Source organism: Pleurodeles waltl, chromosome 4_2 (genome assembly GCF_031143425.1).
Source record: "Pleurodeles waltl isolate 20211129_DDA chromosome 4_2, aPleWal1.hap1.20221129, whole genome shotgun sequence".
NCBI lineage: Eukaryota > Metazoa > Chordata > Amphibia > Caudata > Salamandridae > Pleurodeles > Pleurodeles waltl.
The window spans coordinates 1,049,991,114-1,050,017,771 of NC_090443.1; the positions used below are offsets into that span (position 1 = coordinate 1,049,991,114).

General features: G+C 51.2%; 1 protein-coding gene across 6 annotated transcripts in view; it reads right to left on the minus strand.

Annotated features, from left to right (window-relative positions):
- Positions 1 to 26,658, minus strand: part of LOC138293717 (equilibrative nucleobase transporter 1-like) — a 383,365-nt gene that overhangs the window by 176,455 nt on the left and 180,252 nt on the right. For 4 of the 6 annotated variants that reach the window (XR_011203087.1, XM_069233048.1, XM_069233042.1 and 1 more), the window contains exon 3: positions 20,802 to 20,900. The gene's annotated coding sequence lies outside the window, so the exon portion shown is untranslated. Of the gene's footprint in view, positions 1 to 9,156; positions 9,314 to 20,801; positions 20,901 to 26,658 lie in introns of those variants that run through there. The other 2 variants (XM_069233046.1, XM_069233047.1) reach the window with 2 other exon arrangements.

Consider the following 26,658-nt stretch of genomic DNA (forward strand, 5'->3'; position numbering starts at 1 on the left):
GCACAGATCACAATCTGCAACCCTCAGCGTGCAAGGGGAAGCATAAAAACTACACACAAAATGCAATTAAAATCCGAGAGTGGCCTTGCCATTCACTGCCAGTTATTAAATTACAAACAAATTAAAACCTGGGCTCTTTGAGGGAGGCCTGGTTGCACCTCGTGGAGTTTCACTCCGCGGTGTTACATAATAACTCCGCAAGATTCCACGGAGTTCTTCGAGCAAAATTCGTACACGCATCTGATTTTTAGCCCTGGGAGCTTGTTCCACATGGTTAAATCAGCACCAGCGGCACCACGAGGCGCACTGGGGGCGGCTTCTTTCTGCTGCACCAGTAGGTTTTCTACTTGAGCGGTAGCTTTCTCAACGCACATGGCTGTGACCTGCTGCGACCGCCCGCATTGAGAAATCTCACCGAGAGGGGTTCTAGCACCCGAAAATCAAGATAGGGGACACAAATTCTCGCTCGTGTTCGCCAACTTAACACTGGCAAGCCGTGCACTGTGTGAAAAGACTCCACCATGTGGCCGCGGGTAGAGTTTTGCTGCAACTTTGTGCTCCAGGTGGAACGCAGAGCAGACTTTTTTGCCCACCCCCACTTTTAGGCTTATGAAAGAAAAAGTGTTAATAGCTAATTGGTTCCTGCAGCACATGCGGCTATGAAGGAACCGATAATCAAAGATGTGTAAAAACTTGCAACGACGAAGGGAGGGCAATGACGACAGGGAAGCAACAATAAAAAGATACAGAAAGGGGGTGTGTATGTGCAAGCAAGGACATCGGATAGGGATGGGGGAAGCAACACAGCAAAGTGGTGGGTGGGTGGGAGGCCAAAGATGCAATACCGGCGAGAAAAGAAAAAAAAGGACCTCAATAACAGCACGAGCAGCAAAGAAACAAAAAGTACGACGAATCAATCTGTGCTTGGTCCATACACCAGGGAAGAAACAGGAAGTGACGCCTGGCCTGCGCTGTCCAATTAGGATGCAGGAAAGAACAGCGACACTGAAGAAGGCAACGAATAGTGAGCAATGGATGGGCCTTGCACGCACCAGCACATGCTTCTCACGCAGGCTCAGCCTTGAAAGCAGGTGGGGGGCAAGCAGTGGGTGCTGCTTCTGATTTCGGGTACCATGTTTGAGTGCTTGACTACTACCCCTTCTGGTGTCAGTGTCAGTCCCTGTTTCATAGTGCATGCTGTGCGTCTGCACTGAATATATCCTTTGTGTTCCCATAAGCTGCAGAAGCTTTGCGCCGTCATAGAATAAGCGCATCTTGGGCAGACAGTGCAAGCTTCCCTTCTTCCGAGCACAGGTACAGTGAGGGCAGCAGCAGTGCAAGCTTCCCTTCTTCCGAGCACAAGTACAGTGAGGACAGAAGCAGTGCAAGCTTCTCTTCTTCCGAGCACAGGTACAGTGAGGGCAGCAGGAGTGCAAGCTTCCCTTCTACCGAGCACAGGTACAGTGAGGGCAGAAGCAGTGCAAGCTTCCCTTCTTCCGAGCACAGGTACAGTGAGGACAGAAGCAGTGCAAGCTTCTCTTCTCCTGAGCACAGGTACAGTGAGGGCAGAAGCAGTGCAAGCTTCCCTTCTCCCGAGCACAGGTACAGTGAGGGCAGCAGCAGTGCAAGCTTCCCTTCTTCCGAGCACAGGTACAGTGAGGGCAGCAGCAGTGCAAGCTTCTCTTCTCCCGAGAACAGGTACAGTGAGGGCAGAAGCAGTGCAAGCTTCCCTTCTCCCGAGCACAGGTACAGTGAGGACAGAAGCAGTGCAAGCTTCTCTTCTTCCGAGCACAGGTACAGTGAGGGCAGCAGCAGTGCAAGCTTCCCTTCTACCGAGCACAGGTACAGTGAGGGCAGAAGCAGTGCAAGCTTCCCTTCTACCGAGCACAGGTACAGTGAGGGCAGAAGCAGTGCAAGCTTCCCTTCTTCCGAGCACAGGTACAGTGAGGGCAGCAGCAGTGCAAGCTTCTCTTCTCCCGAGAACAGGTACAGTGAGGGCAGAAGCAGTGCAAGCTTCCCTTCTCCCGAGCACAGGTACAGTGAGGACAGAAGCAGTGCAAGCTTCTCTTCTTCCGAGCACAGGTACAGTGAGGGCAGCAGCAGTGCAAGCTTCCCTTCTACCGAGCACAGGTACAGTGAGGGCAGAAGCAGTGCAAGCTTCCCTTCTACCGAGCACAGGTACAGTGAGGGCAGAAGCAGTGCAAGCTTCCCTTCTTCCGAGCACAGGTACAGTGAGGACAGAAGCAGTGCAAGCTTCTCTTCTCCCGAGCACAGGTACAGTGAGGGCAGAAGCAGTGCAAGCTTCCCTTCTTCCGAGCACAGGTACAGTGAGGGCAGCAGCAGTGCAAGCTTCCCTTCTTCCGAGCACAGGTACAGTGAGGGCAGCAGCAGTGCAAGCTTCTCTTCTCCCGAGAACAGGTACAGTGAGGGCAGAAGCAGTGCAAGCTTCCCTTCTCCCGAGCACAGGTACAGTGAGGACAGAAGCAGTGCAAGCTTCTCTTCTTCCGAGCACAGGTACAGTGAGGGCAGCAGCAGTGCAAGCTTCCCTTCTACCGAGCACAGGTACAGTGAGGGCAGAAGCAGTGCAAGCTTCCCTTCTTCCGAGCACAGGTACAGTGAGGGCAGCAGCAGTGCAAGCTTCTCTTCTTCCGAGCACAGGTACAGTGAGGGCAGAAGCAGTGCAAGCTTCTCTTCTTCCGAGCACAGGTACAGTGAGGGCAGCAGCAGTGCAAGCTTCTCTTCTCCCGAGAACAGGTACAGTGAGGGCAGAAGCAGTGCAAGCTTCCCTTCTTCCGAGCACAGGTACAGTGAGGACAGAAGCAGTGCAAGCGTCACTTCTTTTGAGCACAGGTACAGTGAGGGCAGCAGCAGTGCAAGCTTCCCTTCTTCCGAGCACAGGTACAGTGAGGGCAGCAGCAGTGCAAGCTTCCCTTCTTCCGAGCACAGGTACAGTGAGGGCAGCAGCAGTGCAAGCTTCTCTTCTCCCGAGAACAGGTACAGTGAGGGCAGAAGCAGTGCAAGCTTCCCTTCTCCCGAGCACAGGTACAGTGAGGGCAGCAGCAGTGCAAGCTTCCCTTCTTCCGAGCACAGGTACAGTGAGGGCAGCAGCAGTGCAAGCTTCTCTTCTCCCGAGAACAGGTACAGTGAGGGCAGAAGCAGTGCAAGCTTCCCTTCTTCGAGCACAGGTACAGTGAGGACAGAAGCAGTGCAAGCTTCTCTTCTTCCGAGCACAGGTACAGTGAGGGCAGCAGCAGTGCAAGCTTCCCTTCTACCGAGCACAGGTACAGTGAGGGCAGAAGCAGTGCAAGCTTCCCTTCTACCGAGCACAGGTACAGTGAGGGCAGAAGCAGTGCAAGCTTCCCTTCTTCCGAGCACAGGTACAGTGAGGGCAGCAGCAGTGCAAGCTTCTCTTCTCCCGAGAACAGGTACAGTGAGGGCAGAAGCAGTGCAAGCTTCCCTTCTCCCGAGCACAGGTACAGTGAGGGCAGAAGCAGTGCAAGCTTCTCTTCTTCCGAGCACAGGTACAGTGAGGGCAGCAGCAGTGCAAGCTTCCCTTCTACCGAGCACAGGTACAGTGAGGGCAGAAGCAGTGCAAGCTTCCCTTCTACCGAGCACAGGTACAGTGAGGGCAGAAGCAGTGCAAGCTTCCCTTCTTCCGAGCACAGGTACAGTGAGGACAGAAGCAGTGCAAGCTTCTCTTCTCCCGAGCACAGGTACAGTGAGGGCAGAAGCAGTGCAAGCTTCCCTTCTTCCGAGCACAGGTACAGTGAGGGCAGCAGCAGTGCAAGCTTCCCTTCTTCCGAGCACAGGTACAGTGAGGGCAGCAGCAGTGCAAGCTTCTCTTCTCCCGAGAACAGGTACAGTGAGGGCAGAAGCAGTGCAAGCTTCCCTTCTCCCGAGCACAGGTACAGTGAGGACAGAAGCAGTGCAAGCTTCTCTTCTCCCGAGCACAGGTACAGTGAGGGCAGCAGCAGTGCAAGCTTCCCTTCTACCGAGCACAGGTACAGTGAGGGCAGAAACAGTGCAAGCTTCCCTTCTTCCGAGCACAGGTACAGTGAGGGCAGCAGCAGTGCAAGCTTCTCTTCTTCCGAGCACAGGTACAGTGAGGGCAGAAGCAGTGCAAGCTTCTCTTCTTCCGAGCACAGGTACAGTGAGGGCAGCAGCAGTGCAAGCTTCTCTTCTCCCGAGAACAGGTACAGTGAGGGCAGAAGCAGTGCAAGCTTCCCTTCTTCCGAGCACAGGTACAGTGAGGACAGAAGCAGTGCAAGCGTCACTTCTTTTGAGCACAGGTACAGTGAGGGCAGCAGCAGTGCAAGCTTCCCTTCTTCCGAGCACAGGTACAGTGAGGGCAGCAGCAGTGCAAGCTTCCCTTCTTCCGAGCACAGGTACAGTGAGGGCAGCAGCAGTGCAAGCTTCCCTTCTTCCGAGCACAGGTACAGTGAGGACAGAAGCAGTGCAAGCTTCTCTTCTTCCGAGCACAGGTACAGTGAGGGCAGCAGCAGTGCAAGCTTCTCTTCTTCCGAGCACAGGTACAGTGAGGGCAGAAGCAGTGCAAGCTTCCCTTCTTCCGAGCACAGGTACAGTGAGGACAGAAGCAGTGCAAGCTTCTCTTCTTCCGAGCACAGGTACAGTGAGGGCAGCAGCAGTGCAAGCTTCTCTTCTTCCGAGCACAGGTACAGTGAGGGAAGAAGCAGTGCAAGCTTCCCTTCTTCCGAGCACAGCTACAGTGAGGGCAGCAGCAGTGCAAGCTTCACTTCTTTTGAGCACAGGTACAGTGAGGGCAGCAGCAGTGCAAGCTTCTCTTCTTCCGAGCATAGGTACAGTGAGGGCAGCAGCAGTGCAAGCTTCCCTTCTTCCGAGCACAGGTACAGTGAGGGCAGCAGCAGTGCAAGCTTCTCTTCTTCCGAGCACAGGTACAGTGAGGGCAGCAGCAGTGCAAGCTTCCCTTCTTCCGAGCACAGGTACAGTGAGGGCAGCAGCAGTGCAAACTTCTCTTCTTCCGAGCACAGGTACAGTGAGGGCAGAAGCAGTGCAAACTTCTCTTCTTCCGAGCACAGGTACAGTGAGGGCAGAAGCAGTGCAAACTTCTCTTCTTCCGAGCACAGGTACAGTGAGGGCAGCAGCACTGCAAACTTCTCTTCTTCCGAGCACAGGTACAGTGAGGACAGAAGCAGTGCAAGCTTCCCTTCTTCCGAGCACAGCTACAGTGAGGGCAGCAGCAGTGCAAGCGTCACTTCTTTTGAGCACAGGTACAGTGAGGGCAGAAGCAGTGCAAGCTTCCCTTCTTCCGAGCAAAGGTACAGTGAGGGAAGCAGCAGTGCAAGCTTCTCTTCTTCCGAGCACAGGTACAGTGAGGGCAGCAGCAGTGCAAGCTTCTCTTCTTCCGAGCACAGGTACAGTGAGGGTAGAAGCACTGCAAGCTTCCCTTCTTCCGAGCACAGGTACAGTGAGGGCAGAAGCAGTGCAAGCTTATCTTCTTCCGAGCTCAGGTACAGTGAGGGCAGCAGCAGTGCAAGCTTCCCTTCTACCGAGCACAAGTACAGTGAGGACAGCAGCAGTGCAAGCTTCACTTCTTTTGAGCACAGGTACAGTGAGGGCAGAAACAGTGCAAGCTTCCCTTCTTCCGAGCACAGGTACAGTGAGGGCAGCAGCAGTGCAAGCTTCACTTCTTTTGAGCACAGGTACAGTGAGGGCAGCAGCAGTGCAAGCTTCTCTTCTTCCGAGCACAGGTACAGTGAGGGCAGAAGCAGTGCAAACTTCTCTTCTTCCGAGCACAGGTACAGTGAGGGCAGAAGCAGTGCAAGCTTCTCTTCTTCAGAGCACAGGTACAGTGAGGGCAGCAGCAGTGCAAGCGTCCCTTCTTCCGAGCACAGGTACAGTGAGGGCAGCAGCACTGCAAACTTCCCTTCTTCCGAGCACAGGTACAGTGAGGACAGAAGCAGTGCAAGCTTCCCTTCTTCCGAGCACAGGTACAGTGAGGGCAGCAGCACTTCAAACTTCCCTTCTTCCGAGCACAGGTACAGTGAGGGCAGCAGCACTGCAAACTTCTCTTCTTCCGAGCACAGGTACAGTGAGGGCAGCAGCACTGCAAACTTCCCTTCTTCCGAGCTCAGCTACAGTGAGGGCAGCAGCAGTGCAAGCTTCACTTCTTTTGAGCACAGGTACAGTGAGGGCAGCAGCAGTGCAAGCTTCTTTTCTTCCGAGCACAGGTACAGTGAGGGCAGAAGCAGTGCAAGCTTCTCTTCTTCAGAGCAAAGGTACAGTGAGGGCAGAAGAAGTGCAAGCTTCTCTTCTTCAGAGCAAAGGTACAGTGAGGGCAGAAGCAGTGCAAGCTTCCCTTCTTCCGAGCACAGGTACAGTGAGGACAGCAGCAGTGCAAGCTTCTTTTCTTCAGAGCACAGGTACAGTGAGGGCAGCAGCAGTGCAAGCTTCTCTTCTTCCGAGCACAGGTACAGTGAGGGCAGAAGCAGTGCAAGCTTCCCTTCTACCGAGCACAGGTACAGTGAGGGCAGCAGCAGTGCAAGCTTCCCTTCTTCCAAGCACAGGTACAGTGAGGGCAGAAGCAGTGCAAGCTTCCTTTCTTCCGAGCACAGGTACAGTGAGGGCAGAAACAGTGCAAGCTTCCCTTCTTCCGAGCACGGGTACAGTGAGGGCAGCAGCAGTGCAAGCTTCCACAGAACAGGCAGCTGCAATGTAAGCATCTTTTGTTTCCCACAGAACATGTCCGAAAGTGCAGACGAGCACAAGCTTTCATCGAACACAGAATATATACAGTTACGGCACGAGTGACTTGAAGGCTACAGACACATCACTAGAGCAGGTGCTTATGGCATTGAGAAGAATGTATTGGTGGATGAGTGGGTGAATATGCAAGTTCAGACACCATTCTCACTGTTCCATGTCGGCGCCCTGAAAGTCCTCACTTCTGTCACTGAGACCGCTTGAGGCAAGCTCCACATACCAGCAAAGTACCAGGATACCTCACAGGTGAGAGGGTGCTATAAACATCCTCAAAACATACCAGGACACTCAGGCCAGCTTTAGCGCTGGTGGTGCCCGGTGTGACAATCATCATTGGCATTCCCCCAACCCGCATGACCTCATCCTTGGATTCCCTCACTACCACCAGGTTAAAGTGCCCCCCCCCATCTCTCCATAGCCCCTCTCACATACATTTCATTTGTTTTAAAAGACTGGTAAAAGCTGGCTTTACTAATCCACTCAGCCATCCGCATAAAATACAGATCTGTGCTTTGTAGCAGGCACATAAACCCTCTGAGCTACTTTATGGCCAGTCAAAGCTGCCACTAGACAACACTACCTCTCTCTGTAGCAGGAACATTAACCACAGGCCGTATCTTGACCTGTTTATTGCTGCCTGAAAGCTAGATACACAAGGGACTCTGCAGCAGACCCTTTGAAATTGGACGTTTTGCTAAACCCAGCACCCCCTCCGAGGTCAGCGCCCAGTGTGGCTGCACCTGTCGCACTGCCCTAAAGTCAGCCCTGGTGACACTGCTGTAATTCCTGGTGTCATATCCTGCAGCCTCGCTACTGTCACATGCACATTAGTCAATGAACCCTGGACCTCATTGCAGATCACATGCTGACCTGGTGCAGAGACCCCTACCCGTGTTGTGGCTCCGGATTGGAGTGGGACACGTGCTCTGGATGGCCCATTTAAAGACAAAATGGGAAAAAATAAGCCTCTATGCCAGGGTTTCCCAGACTGTGGGTGGCGCCCCAATGATGGGTCCTGCGCTGATGTCTGGTGGGCACCAAAGTGCAAGCATTGAATGAAAAACTGTAAACTTCGTTCTTGGCGCTGTACGCATACCGCTATGGAACCCTTCCTGGCTGTACCTGGGAAGTGCCCACTCCTGGGCACCCCCAAGGTGAAGCCAGGCATCCCAGCGCTGCTGGGGCTCTTGTGGAGATTAAGCAAGCTATTGCCCAGAGTTACAGAGTGGGACCCATGATTAGATTGGCACCAGAAATATCAGGTCCACAGGAATTGACCGAGTCAGGAATTGAGGCAGGACTTGAACCCTGGCCAGATCTCTGCATGAGGGTCTGCCGCTCTAACCATTGAGCTACTTCTCATGCCATTAAGTTCTACATGTATCTCGTGGCACTTGCTGGGATTCAAGGACAGAGGTCAAATGTCAGGCTGTGTCTTCTGACCAATTGTTGCTTGTTTAACTCGGGGATAGGTGCTCACAAACCGCACTCACGCTGCAGTCAGACAATAAACGTAAAGTGCTTTATGTGGCACCCTGCTGGGGCACAGGGAGTGTGAAATGAAAGGCTGTAGGTGGTCTTTTTACAACACACAAGATGTAAATGCTCCGAGTGAAGTGTACACATTCAGCAGTTGTGCAGCTCGATGGAGACACAGTTTGTGTAATTCTGAAGTGTGACGGAAGCAAAGACTTTAATCAGATGAAGCAAATCAAGACACTTTCCTTGGTGATGCAAAATAATAACTTTTCACAGCCCTTGTGGTGTTCTGTGGAGAGGCGACAGCCCCGGTGCAGAGGGAGGGATGGGGGTCTGGGGGTCTCCGCCCCTAGTGCTGCGAAGGGTATATGTGGCACCTGAGCCAAGGAGGATGGGGGCACTCTGAGCCACCCCCCCCACCCCTCCACCACCACCTCCCCCCTCCCATGGAGCCGCCTGTCCCCCACCCAGGCTGGGAGTGTGATGTGGGGTCTCCGCCCCTAGTGCTGCGAAGCGTATATGTGGCACCTGAGCCAAGGAGGATGGGGGCACTCTGAACCCCCCAGATGGAGCCGCCTGTCCCCCACCGAGGCTGAGAGAGCTCTGTGCATGACCCTGTGGTGGAATGACGAAACCTGAGGGGTCCCTGCACAGTACATGGAGGCCATCAGCCGCGGGTGGTTCCAGGCGCTGCACATAGCGCCCTGAAGCCCCCTAGAGTGGGGAGCTGGGGCGGCAGAGGGCTGTCTCTGAAGGGCAGGCCCTTCGGGCACCGTGACTGCTCTGTGACGTAGAAGCAGGAGCCCCCTCCCTACCCCGGAGCCACCCCCCATCCCCAGTGACCCCACCGCCCCCCAACCCCAGTGTCTCCACCTCCGGAGGCCCCGATTCCCCGGTGCCACCCTCACTGCCCCCTCCACCCCCTGGGCCTCTCACCTCTGCTCCGCGTGGGGCACCAGGATCCAGCCGCTCTGGTCAAGAGTCCTGTGTAGATTGTGCCCCAGACGTTCACCCACGCCGTGCCCGGGGCAGATAGCAGGGCGCACCCGGCTCAGAGCAGTGGAACCGGTCCCAGAACCCGGGGGCAAAGGGGCGGCTCACAGGGCTGGGGTAACGCCCTGTTGTGTGGAGGAGGAGCCGGGCCAGCCCCTTCACCACACCCCGCCTCAAATTAACTCTCACTGAAGCCGGAGCTTTGGTGGGCAGCACCTTTGCGAACAGAACCGACCGGCCCCACATCCACAGACTTCCAGATTCTACCGGGAAGGGCCGCCCCCCGGGCCCCCCCCTCCCGGGAGAAGAACCGACCCGGGGCCGGGTTTTATATTCTGCAGTTTTATACAGCGCGAACTCCGCTCGAGGCGCTTTACTTGAGCGCCTGTTACATTACACAAGGACACATTCATGTTTGGTAGCCCGGGGGACTGAGTGATTTGCCCAGAATCACAGGGTGTTGCGCAGTCGCCGAGATTCTGACCGGGCTGTTACATTATATGCAGCACCCCCTGAACTGTGTGGGCAGACACCGGAGCCTCCCCCCTCTCAGACTTATGTGACACGAGCCTTCTTTTAAAGGGACAGCCCTCTGCTCTGCGGGGGGTAAGAACTGCTTTATATAGTTGTGCCTGGACTCCGACTGCCCGCAGCAGCTACGGAGGCCCAGCGGGCACACTTCCATGTAAGAGGTGCAGGGGTATCTGTATGGGGGGGGGGGGGCACTCACACTCATTCATGCCAGATGCTTCCTGTGCCAGGCACGGTCCATGGACCCAACAACACACACTACTGGCCTGGCAGGCCCTGGCAAAATGCATACATGAAATATACAAGTATTGCAATCCCCCAGAATGCATTAGGATATCACTCAAAGCTCTGGACTAGAAACAGTGCCCATAATGACCCGGAGGGAGCTGGTCACTCTAACACAAAACAAGCATTGGCAAAGCCAATAGGTCTAGCCTATACAAGAGCTTTTGGCTTTGGCAATGTGTTTTGCCATGTTGTACGCCAGTGTGGGTGCCGTGCAGCATAGATACAAGTTAGTGGCATAGAGGAGAGGAGCGTGGAGCGTCAGAGCGGAGGGGGCAGTAGAGTGTTGTAGAGTGGATTTGTTGCCGTATCGGGGAGTGGAGTGGGGGAGTAGAGTTCAGTGGTTCAGTAGAGAGAGTGTCATAGAGTGGAGTGGGGTGGAGGTGGAATAGGGTGGAGTGGGTTGGAGTGCACTAAGGTAATGGAGTGGATTGGATTGGAGTAGAGTGGGGTGGACTGGATTGGAGAGAGTGGGGTGATTGGGCGGACTGAGGTGGTTTGAAGTGCAGTGAATTGAGTGGGGTGGATTCGAATGGGATTGATTGAGTTGAGTGGGGTGGACTGGATTGGAGTGGCGTGGACTGGATACATTGGACTGGAGTTGACAGGGCTGGGGTGGATTGAGTGGGGTGCACTGGACTGGGATGGTGTGGATTGGATTTGAGTAGCGTGGGGTGGATTGGAGTGGGATGGGGTGGATTGGATTAGGGCGCAGTGTGTTGGATTGGAGTGGGGTGTGTTGGATTGGATTGGAGTGCAGTGTGTTGGATTGGAGTGGGGTGTGTTAGATTAGGTTGGACTGGGGTGTGGTGGACCGCAGTGGGATGGATTGGCGTGCAGTGGGTGGGGTGTGTTGGATTGGATTGGAGTGCGGTGAGTTGGATTGGATTGGAGTGCAGTGTGTTGGATTGGAGTGGGGTGGACTGGATAAATTGGACTGGAGTGGACTGGGCTGGGGTGGATTGAGTGGGACGCACTGAACTGGGATGGTGTGGATTGGATTGGAGTAGAGTGGGGTGGATTGGGGTGGGGTGGGGTGGATTGGATGGGGGTGCAGTGTGTTGGATTGGAGTGGGATGTGTTGGATTGGATTGGGGTGTGGTGGACTGCAGTGGGATGGATTGGCATGCAGTGAATGGGGTGTGTTGGATTGGAGTGGGGTGTGTTGTATTGGAGTGCAGTGTATTGGATTGGAGTGCGGTGTGTTGGATTGGAGTGGGGTGTGTTGGATTGGATTGGGGTGTGGTGGACTGCAGTGGGATGGATCGGCGTGCAGTGGGTGGGGTGCGTTGGATTGGAGTGCGGTGTGTTGGATTAGAGTGGGGTGTGTTGGATTGGATTGGGGTGTGGTGGGCTGCAGTGGGATGGATCGGCGTACAGTGGGTGGGGTGCGTTGGATTGGAGTGGGGTGTGTTGTATTGGAGTGCGGTGTGTTGGATTGGAGTGGGGTGTGTTGGATTGGATTGGGGTGTGGTGGACTGCAGTGGAATGGATTGGCGTGCAGTGGGTGGGGTGTGTTGGACTGGAGTGCGGTGTGTTGGATAGGAGTGGTGTGTGTTGGATTGGATTGGAGTGCAGTGTGTTGGATTGGAATGGGGTGTGTTGGATTGGGGTGTGGTGGACTGCAGCGGGATGGATTGGCGTGCAGTGGGTGGGGTGTGTTGGATTGGAGTGGTGTGTGTTGGATTGGGGTGCAGTGTGTTGGATTGGAGTGGGGTGTGTTGGATTGGATTGGGGTGTGGTGGTCTGCAGTGGGATGGATTGGAATGCAGTGGTGGGGTGTGTTGGATTGGAGTGCAGTGTGTTGTATTGGAGTGCGGTGTGTTGGATTGGAGTGGGATGAATTGGCGTGCAGTGGGTGGGGTGTGTTGGATTGGAGTGTGGTGTGTTGTATTAGAGTGCGGTGTGTTAGATTGGATTGGAGTGCGGTGTGTTGAATTGGAGTGCAGTGTGTTGGATTCAATTGGGGTGTGGTGGACTGCAGTGGGATGGATTGGCGTGCAGTGGGTGGGGTGTGTTGCATTGGAGTGGGGTGTGTTGCACTGGAGTGCGGTGGATTGGATTGGAGTGCGGTGTGTTGGATTGGATTGGAGTGCGGTGTGTTGGATTGGAGTGCGGTGTGTTGGATTGGAGTGCAGTGTGTTGGATTGGAGTGGGGTGTGTTGGATTGGGGTGTGGTGGACTGCAGTGGGATGGATTGGCATGCAGTGGGTGGGGTGTGTTGGATTGGAGTGGTGTGTTGGATTGCGGTGTGGTGTGTTGGACTGGATTGGAGTGCAGTGGGTTGGATTGGAGTGGGGTGTGTTGGATTGGATTGGGGTGTGTTGGATTGGAGTGGGATGAATTGGCGTGCAGTGGGAGGGGTGTGTTGGATTGTAGTGTGGTGTTTTGTATTAGAGTGCGGTGTGTTAGATTGGATTGGAGTGCGGTGTGTTGAATTGGAGTGCAGTGTGTTGGATTCAATTGGGGTGTGGTGGACTGCAGTGGGATGGATTGGCGTGCAGTGGGTGGGGTGTGTTGGATTGGAGTGGGGTGTGTTGCACTGGAGTGCGGTGGATTGGATTGGAGTGTGGTGTGTTGGATTGGATTAGAGTGCGGTGTGTTGGATTTGAGTGCGGTGTGTTGGATTGGAATGGGGTGTGTTGGATTGGATTGAGGTGTGGTGGACTGCAGTGGGATGGATTGGTGTCCAGTGGGTGGGGTGTGTTGGATTGGAGTGTGGTGTGTTGGATTGGATTGGAGTGCAGTGTGTTGGATTGGAGTGGGGGTGTGGTGGGCTGCAGTGGGATGGCTTGGCATGCAGTGTGTGGGGTGTGTTGGATTGGAGTGGGGTGTGTTGTACTGGAGTTTGGTGTGTTGGATTGGATTGGAGTGCAGTGTGTTGGATTGGAGTGGGGCTGTGGTGGGCTGCAGTGGGATGGATTGGCGTGCAGTGGATGTGGTGTATTGCATTGGATTGCGGTGTGTTGGATTGGATTGGATTGGGGTGAAGTGCATTGGATTGGAGTGCGGTGTGTTGGATTGGAGTGGGGTGTAGTGTATTGGAGTGCGGTTTGTTGGATTGGATTGGAGTGTGGTGTGTTGGATGGGATTGGAGTGCAGTGTGTTGGATTGGAGTGAGGGTGTGGTGGGCTGCAGTGGGATGAATTGGTGTGCAGTGAGTATGGTGTATTGGACTGGAGTGCGGTGTGTTGGATTGGATTGGAGTGCAGTGCATTGGATTGGAGTGCGTGTGTTGGATTGGAGTGGGGTGTGTTGGATTGGATTGGAGTGCAGTGTGTTGGATTGGAGTGCGGTGTGTTGGATTGGAGTGGGGTGTGTTGGATTGGATTGGGGTGTGGTGGACTGCAGTGGGATGGATTGGTGTGCATTGAGTGGATTGCGGTGTGTTGGATTAAAGTGGGGTGTGTTGGATTGGATTGGATTGGGGTGAAGTGCATTGGATTGGAGTGCGGTGTGTTGGATTGGAGTGGGGTGTAGTGTATTGGAGTGCGGTTTGTTGGATTGGATTGGAGTGTGGTGTGTTGGATGGGATTGGAGTGCAGTGTGTTGGATTGGAGTGAGGGTGTTGGATTGGAGTGGGGTGTGTTGGATTGGATTGGAGTGCAGTGTGTTGGATTGGAGTGCGGTTTGTTGGATTGGAGTGGGGTGTGTTGGATTGGATTGGGGTGTGGTGGACTGCAGTGGGATGGATTGGTGTGCAGTGGGTGGGGTATGTTGGATTGGAGTGGGGTGTGTTGTAATGGAGTACGGTGTGTTGGATTGGATTGGAGTGCGGTGTGTTGGATTGGAGTGGGGTGTGTTGGATTGGATTGGATGCGGGTGGACTGGAATGAGGTGGATTGGAGTGGGGCAGATTGTTTTGGAGTTGAGTGGGGCAGATTGGAGTGGGGTATAATATTTTGGATTGAGTGGGGCAGATTATTTTGGATTGGAGTGGGGCAGATTGTTGTAAAGTGGAGTGGGGCAGATTATTTTGGATTGGAGTGGGGCAGGTTATTGTGGATCGTAGTGGGGCAGATTGTTTTGGAGTGGAGTGGGGCAGATTGGAGTGGGGTAGATTATTTTGGATTGGAGTGGGGCAGATTGTTTTGGAATGGAGTGGGACAGATTGTTTTGGAATGGAGTGGGGCAGATTGTTTTGGAATGGAGTGGATTGGAGTGGGGCAGATTGTTTTGGAATGGAGTGGGGCAGATTGTTTTGGAGTGGAGTGGGGCAGATTGGAGTGGAGCAGATTGTTTTGGAATGGAGTGGGGCAGATTGTTTTGGATTGGAGTGAGGCAGATTGTTCTGGAGTGGTGTAGATTGTTTTGGATTGGAGTGGGGCGAACTGGAGCAGATTGGATTGGGGTGGGATGGATTGATTTGGGGTGAGATGGAGTGGATAATTTCGCACCCCAGGTTTCTTCATACGGGGTGATCTTTTTCAATCTGTACATGTGATCTACAGAACAGAAAAGTAAGATCAATATTGATTCTTCTACTGTGGGACAGGCCGTGGCCAGTGGTAATATACCAAGCCTAGCCTCCAGGTCTAAAGATTGTGCTGATGGGGGGTCTGTCTCATCTAAATTTGAATCAAAATGCAGAATAGTTTTAAAATCCAAAATGTCCTTCATTGGACCACCTCGCGGTGCTCCAGCGAGCGATATGTTTGGCACGAAATTCCAGTGACCAGATTTTAGAAGAGATGAGACCTTAGGTGTAACAGAGCTGAGATCACAAAGATCAGGAAAGTTCATTACTTCAAGAGTGGAGTGTGATGGTAAATCAAGGGAATCCTTCACAGGAAGGGTTTCACTGAGGTCATTTTGTAGGGGCCTAGGACATGGATGGACCAAAGCTGAACCCAGTAGGTAAGTGGTCTAAGATTTGTTGAATGTCTACATTTGTAAACCCCAAATGTAAACGCAAGACAATAGTTGGGACATTCATAGTAGTTTTAATGGGGACTTTAGAAAGTGCTCACTCAAGGTTGCATCGCCCCAGATCTTCCAGCCATATAAAGCTGCGGATAACGCCTTTGCTTGGTAGACCTCTGATGCTGGTAAAATGGCCCAAGAGTCATATCTTCAGCAAGTTATCGTAGCAGTGGCTCTGTGATGGAAAGCCAAATGATCCGTGGAGATCAAGACACACGGACGAGAAATTGATATCCAAGAAGTCAATTTTGGCCACCTATTCCAAAGGGAATATCCTACTGATAAAGACCTTCAAAAGTTCTATATGGATTAAAAGCCATGAATTTTGTCTTTGATGGATTGATTTTAAGACCGTGTATTTTGAAAAAGGATGTCCATCTTTTTATGAGCAGTTGTAGTCCCGCTGCTGCTGTTGAGCTCAGCAAGGGCTCACCCATGAAAAGCAAGGCAGCCATCTTTCCCCCGGCTGGGGTAGGAGTAAAGTTTCACCAACTCGAAAGATATTCCAGTGCTCCATTAATATATGAAGTAAAAAGTGTTGGTGCGACTATGCCACCCCGCCGAGCAACCTTATCGACCGTCGTGGAATCAGTAGCTTTTCATAAGGCCCCCAACAAACCTTGACGTAGTTATTAGAACAGAGGCTGACGACTGAGGGTATAAGCTCTCAGGTATCACCTCATTACCCTGTCTATCCAGGTCTTATCTAGCAATATTTCACTGAATTTTTAAATACTGTCAATAAAATTTGTAGGGTAGTCGTTACAAGGGTTGCTACATGCACTTTTTTTAATAGACGAATATATGTCGGCACAGAGTCAAGAATACGCAATAAGAGCGCCTTGAATCGAATAGAAGCAAGGAGTCTTTCATGAAAAATTTGCAAAGAGGTAGACTCTATTTAAATGTTCATATCGCCTGCTTGATCTGACTTAAAGAGTCCAGTTTCAGAAGATATCAGGAGAGACTCAACACCTTTAGTAAAGAGCTTTACCTGGATTCACAAAACAAATGTCTAGGAAAGTCCAATGAGTTCACCTCACACAAGACGGAGATGTGGCGTAACGGCCAGAGCTGCCGACTTTGAAACTGGGGAATAGGGTTGAGTCTCAACGTTGGCTCAACATTCTGTGATTCTGCAAAAATCAATTAATTTTTGCTGCTCAAAAAACTGAATGTGACCTTGTGTAATGTAACTGGTGCTTATGTAAAGCCCGCTAGTGTGCATGTGCACTGTCAGTGACCTGGCCAAAGAGGGCATGAAAGAGCTGAAATTGGATCATAAATTCAGAGCTGTTCCGAACAGGGGCCTCCTAAACACATGTGGTCCAAGGTCCCAAAAATCCTTAAAATGTCCCTGTGGTGATGAACTGCCGGGAGAGGCCGCAGTGTACCTAAGCGGCTCTTCTCTGATTGTGGTTGTGGGTGTAGTAAAAAGAAGATGTAGGATGAAGAACTGAGACGAGGCAAGCCCCCCCCCCCTTAGACTCCTGGCCATGCGAGGTACTGTCAGAATGAGAAGAGCACTGGGAGGTGCATTAGAACAGTGATACAACTGAGCCCTTTCCAGACGAAGGTATGTTTCATACGGAATGCATAAATAACCTCAAGAAAATACTAAAAGGACCCAAGAACAGACTCATCCCAGGAAAATGGTCTGGATTCCTGAAGTGGCATGAGAAGCCATGAAACGCTGGCAAGAATCCCAGGTGTGGGGTCTTAAAGACACCCACAAGAACCCGGGGTTCCGAATTAGCGATCTGGGGGATAGGGGGTGAGCTTGAAGACAAATCACACCATCTACTCCATACCTAGTGGCCGAAATGACTGAGGAACTCACCGATGAAGCAGAGGAGATGGGGGTGCCCCATGGAATGAGCCCAAACCAACTGGCAAAAGGCAGCACAAGTGATGACAGTATGGCACGTGCAAGAGAGAGACGAGAGGCTGATCCAACATGTCTGTGTTTGCCATCTCTAGTGCTGTTTCGATCATTAGAACATTGACATATTGAGAGCTCCATTGAAGACAATGGAGTAGAACACTGGAATGGTCATTCGGTGACCAGCTGCTATCACACGGTGACAACAAGGTGGGCTGGAAGTCCCAGCAGAGTCGGTAAACTGTTTTTCTACTTCAAAAAGGACAGTTGAGGATTCTTAGGCAATAAAAGGCTATAAGCCCTGTCCCCAATCCTATGGGCGATCACTTCAATTGCCCGCAAGCTGTTTAGGAAGGGATACATGTAGGAAGCTGGCCTGATGTGTGGTGAGTACCTACGGTGTTATCACCTTATCCCAGGTCCAGGTATCCCCTATTAGTGTAGTGTAGGTAGTGCCTAGAAGCCAGGCTCTCTAGGGGTAGCTGTGGATGAGTAGCCAAGGCTTATCTAGGAGACATGCAAAGCTCATGCAATATCACTGCAGTCACAGTACTCACACACATGAAAGAACCACACAGCATTACAAAAATAAAGGGACTTTATTATAGTAACACAAGTACTAAAGTACTGTATAGGCAATACCCCAACTGGAGGTAAGTAAATGCACTATTATGTACACATTAGAATTCAGTGATTAGCATAAAAGCAATAGAAAAAGTGAAAATAATAGACAATACTGAAGGTCCTGGGGGGGTGGACCAAACTAGGAAAGTGGAATACGAAAGTCGGGCCCCCACCCAACAAAGTGGAATTGGTAGACGGGGGCTGGGGGAACTAGGAAACCCATAAGGTAAGTACCAGAGTGCTTCCCAGCGGCCAGGAGAAAAGAGGTAAGTACCCGTTCTCCCCAAACTCACCAAAAGGACTTCAGAAGAGGATAATGCAAGACCCAGACAACACTGCAAGAAACGAACGGTGGATGCTGGAAGAGAAAGACCTGGAAAGGAATGGGACCAAGTCCAGTTCACATTGGAATGTCCGATTGGGACAGGAGCCACTACCCACCCGTCTGTGGATATGGGACCCGGTCAACGGTGAATGAAGACAGTCAGCAGGGCAGCACCGGAGCAGCTGAAGAGTTCCTGAAGTGATGTAGTCAAAGTCCCACGCTGGAAGGATTGCAGGCAGTCAGTGGTGTGGAAAAAACACCAACAAGCCTTAGCAAAAGCAAATGTCATGGAAGAAGAAATGCAGAGCTGACAGGGACAAGCACGGTCCAGGAGGGCTCATCTCATGAAGGGGAGTCCCCGAGTGACCGTCAGCAGTGAGGAGAGTCACAGGAAGAGGAGGCAGCCCCCACAGGCGACCCACAGGCAGCAAGCACAGGGGTCGCAGTGAGACCCACTCAGAACACCTTGGGAGGAGTCCCACGTCACAGGAGAAGCACGCAGAGGGCTGTGCTTCACAGGGCAGAGTGCTGGGGGCTGTGGCTACCCAGAGCCCGAAGATCCCTAGGAGGAGGTGTAAAGAAGCCTTGGTAGCTGCAAGGGACGTGGTGCACGGGTACTGTCTTGCGTGGAGAGGCAAGGACTTACCGTCTCCAAAGTTGGACAGCTGGCAGTGTGACCAAGGGGACCAATCCAGACCACCACCTGTGATGCAGGACCCATGCAGCTCTGGAAGAGGGGAGGTCTACAAAGCCGGTTGTCATTGCAGTTGGTGCCTGCAGTTGCAGGGGAGTGACTCCTTCACAACAAGGGAGATTCCTTCTTGCTTCTTGCAGACTGAAGACTTGCTGCCCTCAGAGGATGCACAGTCGGGGGAATGTTGCAGTAACTGGAAGGAGACATGGAAACAATGTTGCAGGCAGAGTCATCGCTGTGGAAAGTCAAAGTAGAGGTTGCAGAGGAGTCCTGCTGGAATCTCGCAAGCCGAATCTGAGGACCCACCCGAGAGGGAGACCCAAAATAGCCCAGGAAGGGAGATTGGTAATTTAGCAGGGTGACCACCTATGAGGATGGGGCTGGGACGTCACCTGCCTGACTGGCCACTCAGATTCTTCCAGGGGCCTCTGCTCACCTTGGATTCAAGATGGTAGAATCAAGTGGCCACCTGGAGGAGCTCTGGGCACCACCCCTTGGGTGGTGATGGACAGGGGAGTGGTAACTCCCCTTTCCATTGTCCAGTTTCGTGCCAGAGCAGGGACCAGGGGTCCCTGGACTGGTGCAAACTGGTTTATGCAAGGAGGGCACCAAATGTGCCCTAAAAAGCCTTATGTAACACCTATTTCCAAAGGGAGAGGGTGTTGCCTCCCGCTTCCAAAGGAAATCATTTGTTCTGCCTTCCTGGGCTGGAGCTAGACATTCAGAAGGAGGGCAGAAACCAGTCTGTAGGATGCCAGCAGCACAGGCTGCCTGGGAAAACCCTGCAAACCTATAGGAGCAAAGCTGGGGGTCCTCTAAGGAGCCCCCAGAGTGCATGGAATCATACAACCAATACTGGCAACAGTATTGGGGTATGATTCCAACATGTTTGATACCACACATGCCCATGTTCGGAGTTACCAATACGCAGCTGGATATAGGTAGTGACCTATGTCCAGTACATGCGTAAAATGGCGTCCCGCACTTACGAAGTCCAGGAAAATGGAGCTGGAGTTTTTAGGGGCACCTCTGCTCATTCAGGGGTGTCCTCACACATAGGTACCTGCACCCTGCCCTCTGCGCAAGGAGAGCCTACCATGGGGGTGACTTACAGTGACCTGGTGCAGTGACCTGAAGTGAAAGGGTGCATAAACCTTTTCACGCAGGCTGCAATGGCAAGTGTGCAGACACATTTTACATGGGCTCCCATGAGTGGCATAATATATGCTGCAGCCCATGGGGAACCCCTGGTGCCCACCCAGGTTACAGAAATGCAGGAATCCACAAAGCAGCCTGGGGGGATTCTTCTACTTCCTCATATTCCTATAGTCAGCCCTGGGTCTCCCAAAATGGAACCCAGAGTTTTCCATGTATTGTCACATTCACAGGTACACACACACACACACACACCCAGCACATGCATATAACTTAAAAGCAGTGCACAGCACTGCACCATCCCTGTATTGTACCATTCAAAGGCACACATACACCCAGCACATGTATAATATGCATGCACTGCGCAGCACTACACAGCAACCCAATACAGGCCAAGGGTGAGCTAAGCACATCACAGCAGAACTTTAAATATGTGAGCCTGTAGGCCTCACTCTAGTGACACTAGTAAAATAACCTGTTCTCTCCTACTGATCCTAACAACACAAAAGAATGATGGACGGAGTGCTGACAATGCAAACACTCACCCCCAGTCTCAGATCTGGGTTTAATCCATCGTTTTTTTGCTGCCCATGCCATTCCAGTTTGGACCCAGCCAGATGCAAATCGGTCTTGACCCTGTTCCCCATGGTAACAGTCCAGCCCGAACTGCCAGGCCAGGTCTTCCCTGGACTGGAAACAAGCATCCTGGGACCGGTTTCGGGGTTTCACCCCTCATCAGCCAGGCTAGCTTGAATCCAGTGGCATGGGAAGCACGGGACCCACGTCTGGGCATACCCTTCCCACTTGGGGCGACATTAACAACACAAAAGAATCTACTGATCACTGCACGAGATGCTGCCAGCACCTCGCTCGTTGCCTTCCACCACTATGAGGGTTGCAATTTGGGCGCCTCTCTCAGTCCAACAAGACTGCAGTCCATGAATCAGACCTATGTAATGGTGCACACACCTGATCCATGTTTGCCTATGACAACAATTATCAGTGTCAGGGATCCCGACATCACTACAGTTGGGGCACTCATGGCATGCCCATCACCATGCAAGGGGCTTTTCTGTCCAAACGGCAGGTCTGTAAAAGGGCCCCTTCTCATAGTGAAGAGGATAGCAATGATTTCAGTCACATTTCCCACATTAAACCTGTTGTCTTACCTCCTTTACAACAACATCCATGTCCGGGAAAAGGAGGTTGTGTCTCCATCCGTTTCCCATGGACCCCACCAGATCTGTTGAGTATCAGCCGTCAATTTCCTAGAATGAGAGAGAAGTTGAGGTTTAGGGAGGAACTGCAAACTGCCTTTAAATGTAATCCTAATTGGGTAATTAGGTGTAAATCAATTACTTTGTGTCAGTATGCCATAAAAGGTCAAGAATCAGCTGGTGAATAAAACAAACTGGACACATCAAACACCCAGCAACAATGCTGCTTTGATTGCTGCTATTGGTGCACTGTTGATTGACAGAAATTCACAATTATAAACACAAATGGAAACTCTTGCTGATTTCCAGGATTGTTTGAAAGAAGTATTTGATCTCCACTCTGGTAAATGCTTCTGAAGCAGCTGATGGTATGTGTACTGAATTCAAATGAATGTCTTTTTAAAACCAATCTTTCTAGCAGGGTTTGCTAGTGAACTTTAAGAGTGGTGGGGCTGGGCTTGACCAAGGTGGGGTGCTGGTGGCTATTAGTTAGGGGGGGAATCTCGGATTGAGTAGGGGGTTCATATTACACGGTCACAGCATTTTTTGTGAGATCGGTCGCCATTTCCTATGCAAATCATGCAGCGGGTACAATTAAATGCGCACAAAAAGTATACAGGGCTGCATAGTCCTAAATGAACCTCAGCCTCTTTACTCCACTACCAGACACTCCATGACCCTTTCCCTCACTCCTGCAGGTTCCTGCCCTCTCCCTTTGTGACACTTTTTCTGCCATTCTCTTCCTTTCTGTCTTTCCCCTTTAGGTGTTTTTCCTTCTCTTGGTCTTGGCAAATGTCTGATGCAGAAAAATAAGTGCCAGGCCCCAAAAATGAGTGCTGGTAGGCCCCACTGGTAACCACAGGCTCAAATTAAGCACTGGACATATAATTTTACACACAATGAGGCCTGCCTGTTCTAAGCCCCCCGGGCATCTATCTGCTCTCTAGTTCTATCCTCAGACTCTCCTTGCAACCGCCACTATTCTGGGCCACAGCCCCTGAAATGAATGTACTAGTGTTGCCTCCTGCCATTCTACTGATGGAGGCTCTATCTGAAGTTAGTAACTTATTGTACTGCTTCTAAGACATCACACACTTGGCCTCCACCTGTGTCTCATTCTAAGTTTACACAGCACTGCAAATGCAACCCCCTTGTCTATGCGATCTCTGTATTGAAAATAGACATCTTCCATTATCCAGTACCAGTTCCTTCAACTGCACACTGTACCCCACATGTGATCTGCAAAACTGGTCACACCGCACCAGACAAGAGCCTCAAAGACTAGACACATCACCACAGCCAAAATACACTCACAATTTAAACACAGACTCGCAGTACTCAACCTAGTGATGAGAACACAAAAAAGATATGATTCCAAATTTTCGTAATTCCAAATATCATGTCCAAAAAGTAAATCGGAAATAGCTATGATTAATTTCTTGTTCTTAGTCTGACATTGGCAGGAAGATATTGCAGCGAAGCTTTAAGTGGAATAGCGCTTAAGAAAAGATAGTGTCTTAAAAAAGTGCTCCTGATGTGGGAAGCGGAAATCAACTCAACATATACACCTCAGAGGTATGTCCCTTTAGAATAGTGTAGCTGTCCTTAGGAAATTGCAATATTTTTGTTGATAGAATTACACCTGTTTCTGGTGCCTACTTGCAGAGGAGTTAGAACGTTAACTTCATGGATGTACCCAGCTTCTTGTACAAAGTAATGTCTGTTTATAGAAGCATGCAATAAGTGACAAAATGAAGTCAGTGGCATAACACAGGATGATACCTCCCAACCCATGCAGAATGTTAAGCTGGGCCGTAGTCTCCCATATCACACAGATATTAACTCACAGGGTTGGGGGCTGCAATGCACCGCCGTGACTGGAGGGAAGCTTCAAGTCTAATCTGACACAGACACATGCACACCACCTTGTCCGCACCTCAGCTGCCGGTGAAACCACAAACACTGAAGCTCAACTGTGTCCAAGGTCCTGCAGCACGGGAAGCAGACATCTGAAGTCTGCGCAGTGTTTTTTTAAAACTGATGCGCAGACTTGATTTGTCTGCTTCCCGCCTGCAGCCTCTACCCCACCCTTTCCCAACTTGTCAGAGGGTGGGACACACCCCACTCTGTGACGATTTGGGAAAGGGTGGGGTGACCATGCTCTCAACTCCCTGATTGACATGAAGCCCCTGGTGCTACAGGGCTTCAGCCTGAAGCGCCCAGTGCTAACTTTATCCCCACGTCATCAGGGGGTGGAGACTGGTCCTCAAGGCTATGTCTTTCCCGAGCTGATGACCTCACAGGCCTCAGGGCGGTGAGATTGTCAGGCAGGCAAATACTGTAGATTTTGGGCGTGGCTGGCAGTGTGTCACTCATGACTCATCACAGCAACAAACGAGCACGGTGAGCAGCAGTCAACTCCGACCATAAGCAAGAGATGTGTGTGTGTGTGTGCGTGTTTTTTTGTTTTTAAAGAAGCAGATTTAAACAGTTTCCTTTCATTTTGGCAATGGCTGGCCCTGGGGGTGAAAGTAAAGGGGGCGGAGCCCTGGCGCCCTCAACCAGAAACCGCCCCTGCTTTCCAGTAGATGTCACAGGGTGGGTGTGAGGAATGGGAGGCAGGGTGACCCAAGTGAGAAGGATGTACAGGGAGTTGGTAGATTAACAAAGGTACATATACGAGGGAGGGAAAGAGGAGAGTCTCCTCCACTTGGAAATTCATGTTTCAATTGTGGTCAGCTGGGGCACTGGAAATGAGAATGCCCAAATTTACCCCAGAATTTTCATGATCATGCAAGCAATCTTATCTCCCTGTGCCCCTGCTAAACAGATATCACCAATTTTAGGAAACCTCAGGGAAGCCTACTCCTTTGCACACACTTTAATTCCTGTAGACCAGAGAGGGCCGTATACGCAATGTGACATCAACAGAAAGCCCGCTTCATGCCTTGCTGATACTCTTGCCAGTAGCTCTGCTCTAAGAACCTCTGAGTTCTAACTGCCATTTCAAACACATGTACCGCATCCTGTTTCCAACCCCGGGCCCTATTTACAAAATGCATTTCGTAGTACTTAAAGTAATAGTGCTACTCATGTACTCGAAAATGCTATTCACAAACCTAGAGGTGGAGATCTCTGTACAAGTAGGAATACGTTTCTGCAGTAACTATGGAAGGCACAAGGGCTGGCTGCTGGAATATGGGGAATATTTACTCCTAAAGGTGAAGAGTTTACTAATATTTAGTTAGAAGTTTAAGGAGGGACATGTTAATATGAATACACCCATAAAAAGGGTAAAACCATTACTATTCACAAACTACACTTCCAAAGTTACTACAACCCTATATTCACTGAAACAAAACAAAATTTAAAGTAATGTTACAGGTAGGTGAAATGTTAGGTGAAATCAATAGTTTCACTGCAATTGTTGCCATATAAAGTGTCATGAGTGATGTAATATGCAGGGTAATTAGCAGTGCATGGCGAGGGTGCGAGATATAGTTACCACAGGACATGCGTTATAGTTACTTGAGATAACTATAATTGGCTAAATTCTGTAATTTATTTAGTTTAAAACATTCTATTGTAACTGAACATTTCACCTAACTATAATGTTACTTTAACCTATTTTTCACTGAATTTCTAGATTTTCTTTAAACGTAAACGAACATTTTGCTACCATACGTAAAGCCAACACCCCGTACCTATCAATCAATCCTGGATTGGTAAAGTGCGGCTAATCACCCATAGGGTCTCAAGGCGCTGAGGCACTAGGGTCAGGCCCTGCTAACAAACCCCCGCAGCCAGTTAAACCCATGCGGCAAGGTTGACTGCAGGCCTGGCCTGTGGCCTAGCCCCCGCATGCAGCCAACCCCATGCTGCGGACAGCCTCTGGCCATGCGCAGCGGAGGGTTGGCCATATGGCCTAGCCATTACCAACCCACCCAAAGAAAGCTAACCCCATGACACGCACAGCCTTTGGCGACATGCCGTAGGGTTGGTCTTCGGGCCCCATGGACACCATCCCCTAGGGCCAAAACATATACACTATAGGGAAGGTGGTGTGCAGACCCCCTCCGCTTTATAATGACATACAGCCCTGGGGAGATAGAGTCTCAGAGACTAAGAAGACTTAGGGAGGGGAGCCGCGTGGCACCCTCCCCTTTTTTGGAATTTGGCCCCAGAGGACGGGGTCTGATGGGCCCATTAAGACTCAGGGAGTGGGGCCATACAGCCTCCCTACCCTTTATAATGACATGCGGCCCCAGGGGATGGAGTTCCAGGGGACCAATAAGGCTTGGGGATGAGGGGCTGTGTGGCCTACCTCCCTTTTTATTAGAATTTGGCCCCAAGGGATGGGGTTGGTGGGGCCTATCAAAGCTCGGGTGGGAGGCCAGGCCGCCCCCCCCCTTTTTATTGGAATTCGGCCCCAGGGATGTGGTACCAGGGCCTAGTTAGGCTTGGGAGGGGAATTGTTCCATTGGAGATAAATAAGTAGGGATGTGTCGTGATCTCGTAAAGAATTGGCAAATTATAGCCTGAACAGCTTATGTTAAATACAAAAAGATAAGCCTTGATAAAGTCCTTTATAGGACGAAACACGTGTCGGCTGAATCTAGTCTGGATCTTGCAATCAATTTTCTTATTGGATGACAAGAACTTCCATTGCCCCAAGTCACCAGATTGGACACTTTACATTTATTCCATTGATTAATTGGACTAGGGTTTACTGACTCTGACTGCTTTGGAGATTAATTGTTTTTGATTGAACTATATGATCTGTGTTAAACTTCTGTTATCTGTGTGTGTAATGTGACTTTGTTTTAGATTAAAAAAAATCAAATAATTTTTTTTTAATGTATGTATATATGGTATATTGGTATTATTTGTATTTAATCTGTTAATTGAATAATATAATCTTGGAACTATCATACACTATTGATATCACATTTGAATATATAATATTTGCTTTTGGAGTTATCCAGTAGAATTGAAGGATTCATGGACACAACTAACAATACAAGAAAACTGTTTGGGGTGTGCTCCATTCTTATCTTAGTTTTAGGCTTGGGAGGGGGGCTGCATGTCCCTTCCCCTTAATATCTATGTTTTGGCCCTGAAAGATGGGGTCCCCGGGGTTACTATTGACTTGGGAGCGGAGCCATGCACCCCCTCCCCCTTACATATATGGTTTGGCCATGGTGGATAGTATCCCCAGGGCCACTATTGGCTTGGATTGGGGGGGCCATGCACCACTTTCCCTCTAAAGGCCCCAGGGGATCTGGTCCCCAGGGCCTCTTCTGGCTTGTGGAGGCAGCCATGTGCCCCCTCCCCTTTATAAATATTGTTTGGCCCTGGGAGTTGCAGTCCCCAGGGCCGGAAGTGACTCAGAAGGGGGGGCATGAGCCCCCCTTCCCTTTTAAAAACGTCCCCGTAGCCAGAAGGCAAACCCTATACATCGCACACCAAAGGCCGTGCGTGGTGTTAGGTTGGCTGTTTACGGGTGGTTGGATGCAGGGCCTGGCCACAGGCCAGGCTCTGCAACCAACCCCCTGCCATGCATGGCCAAAGGCAGTGTGCAGCGTGGGGTTGGCTGCCTGCTGGGGTTTGGACCCCTCGTCAACCCCATGCTGTGCACGGCCTTTGGTCTGTAGAGACTAGGGGAGGGGGGCTGAGCACCCTCCCCATTTTCTTTAAAGGAAGTGATCCAAAGGGATCTTCTCCCCATGGCCGTAAACTGCCTAGTGCGGGGCGTGTGCCCCTTCCTTTTGTTTATACTTTGCCTCAGGGGGATGGGGTCCCCAGGTCT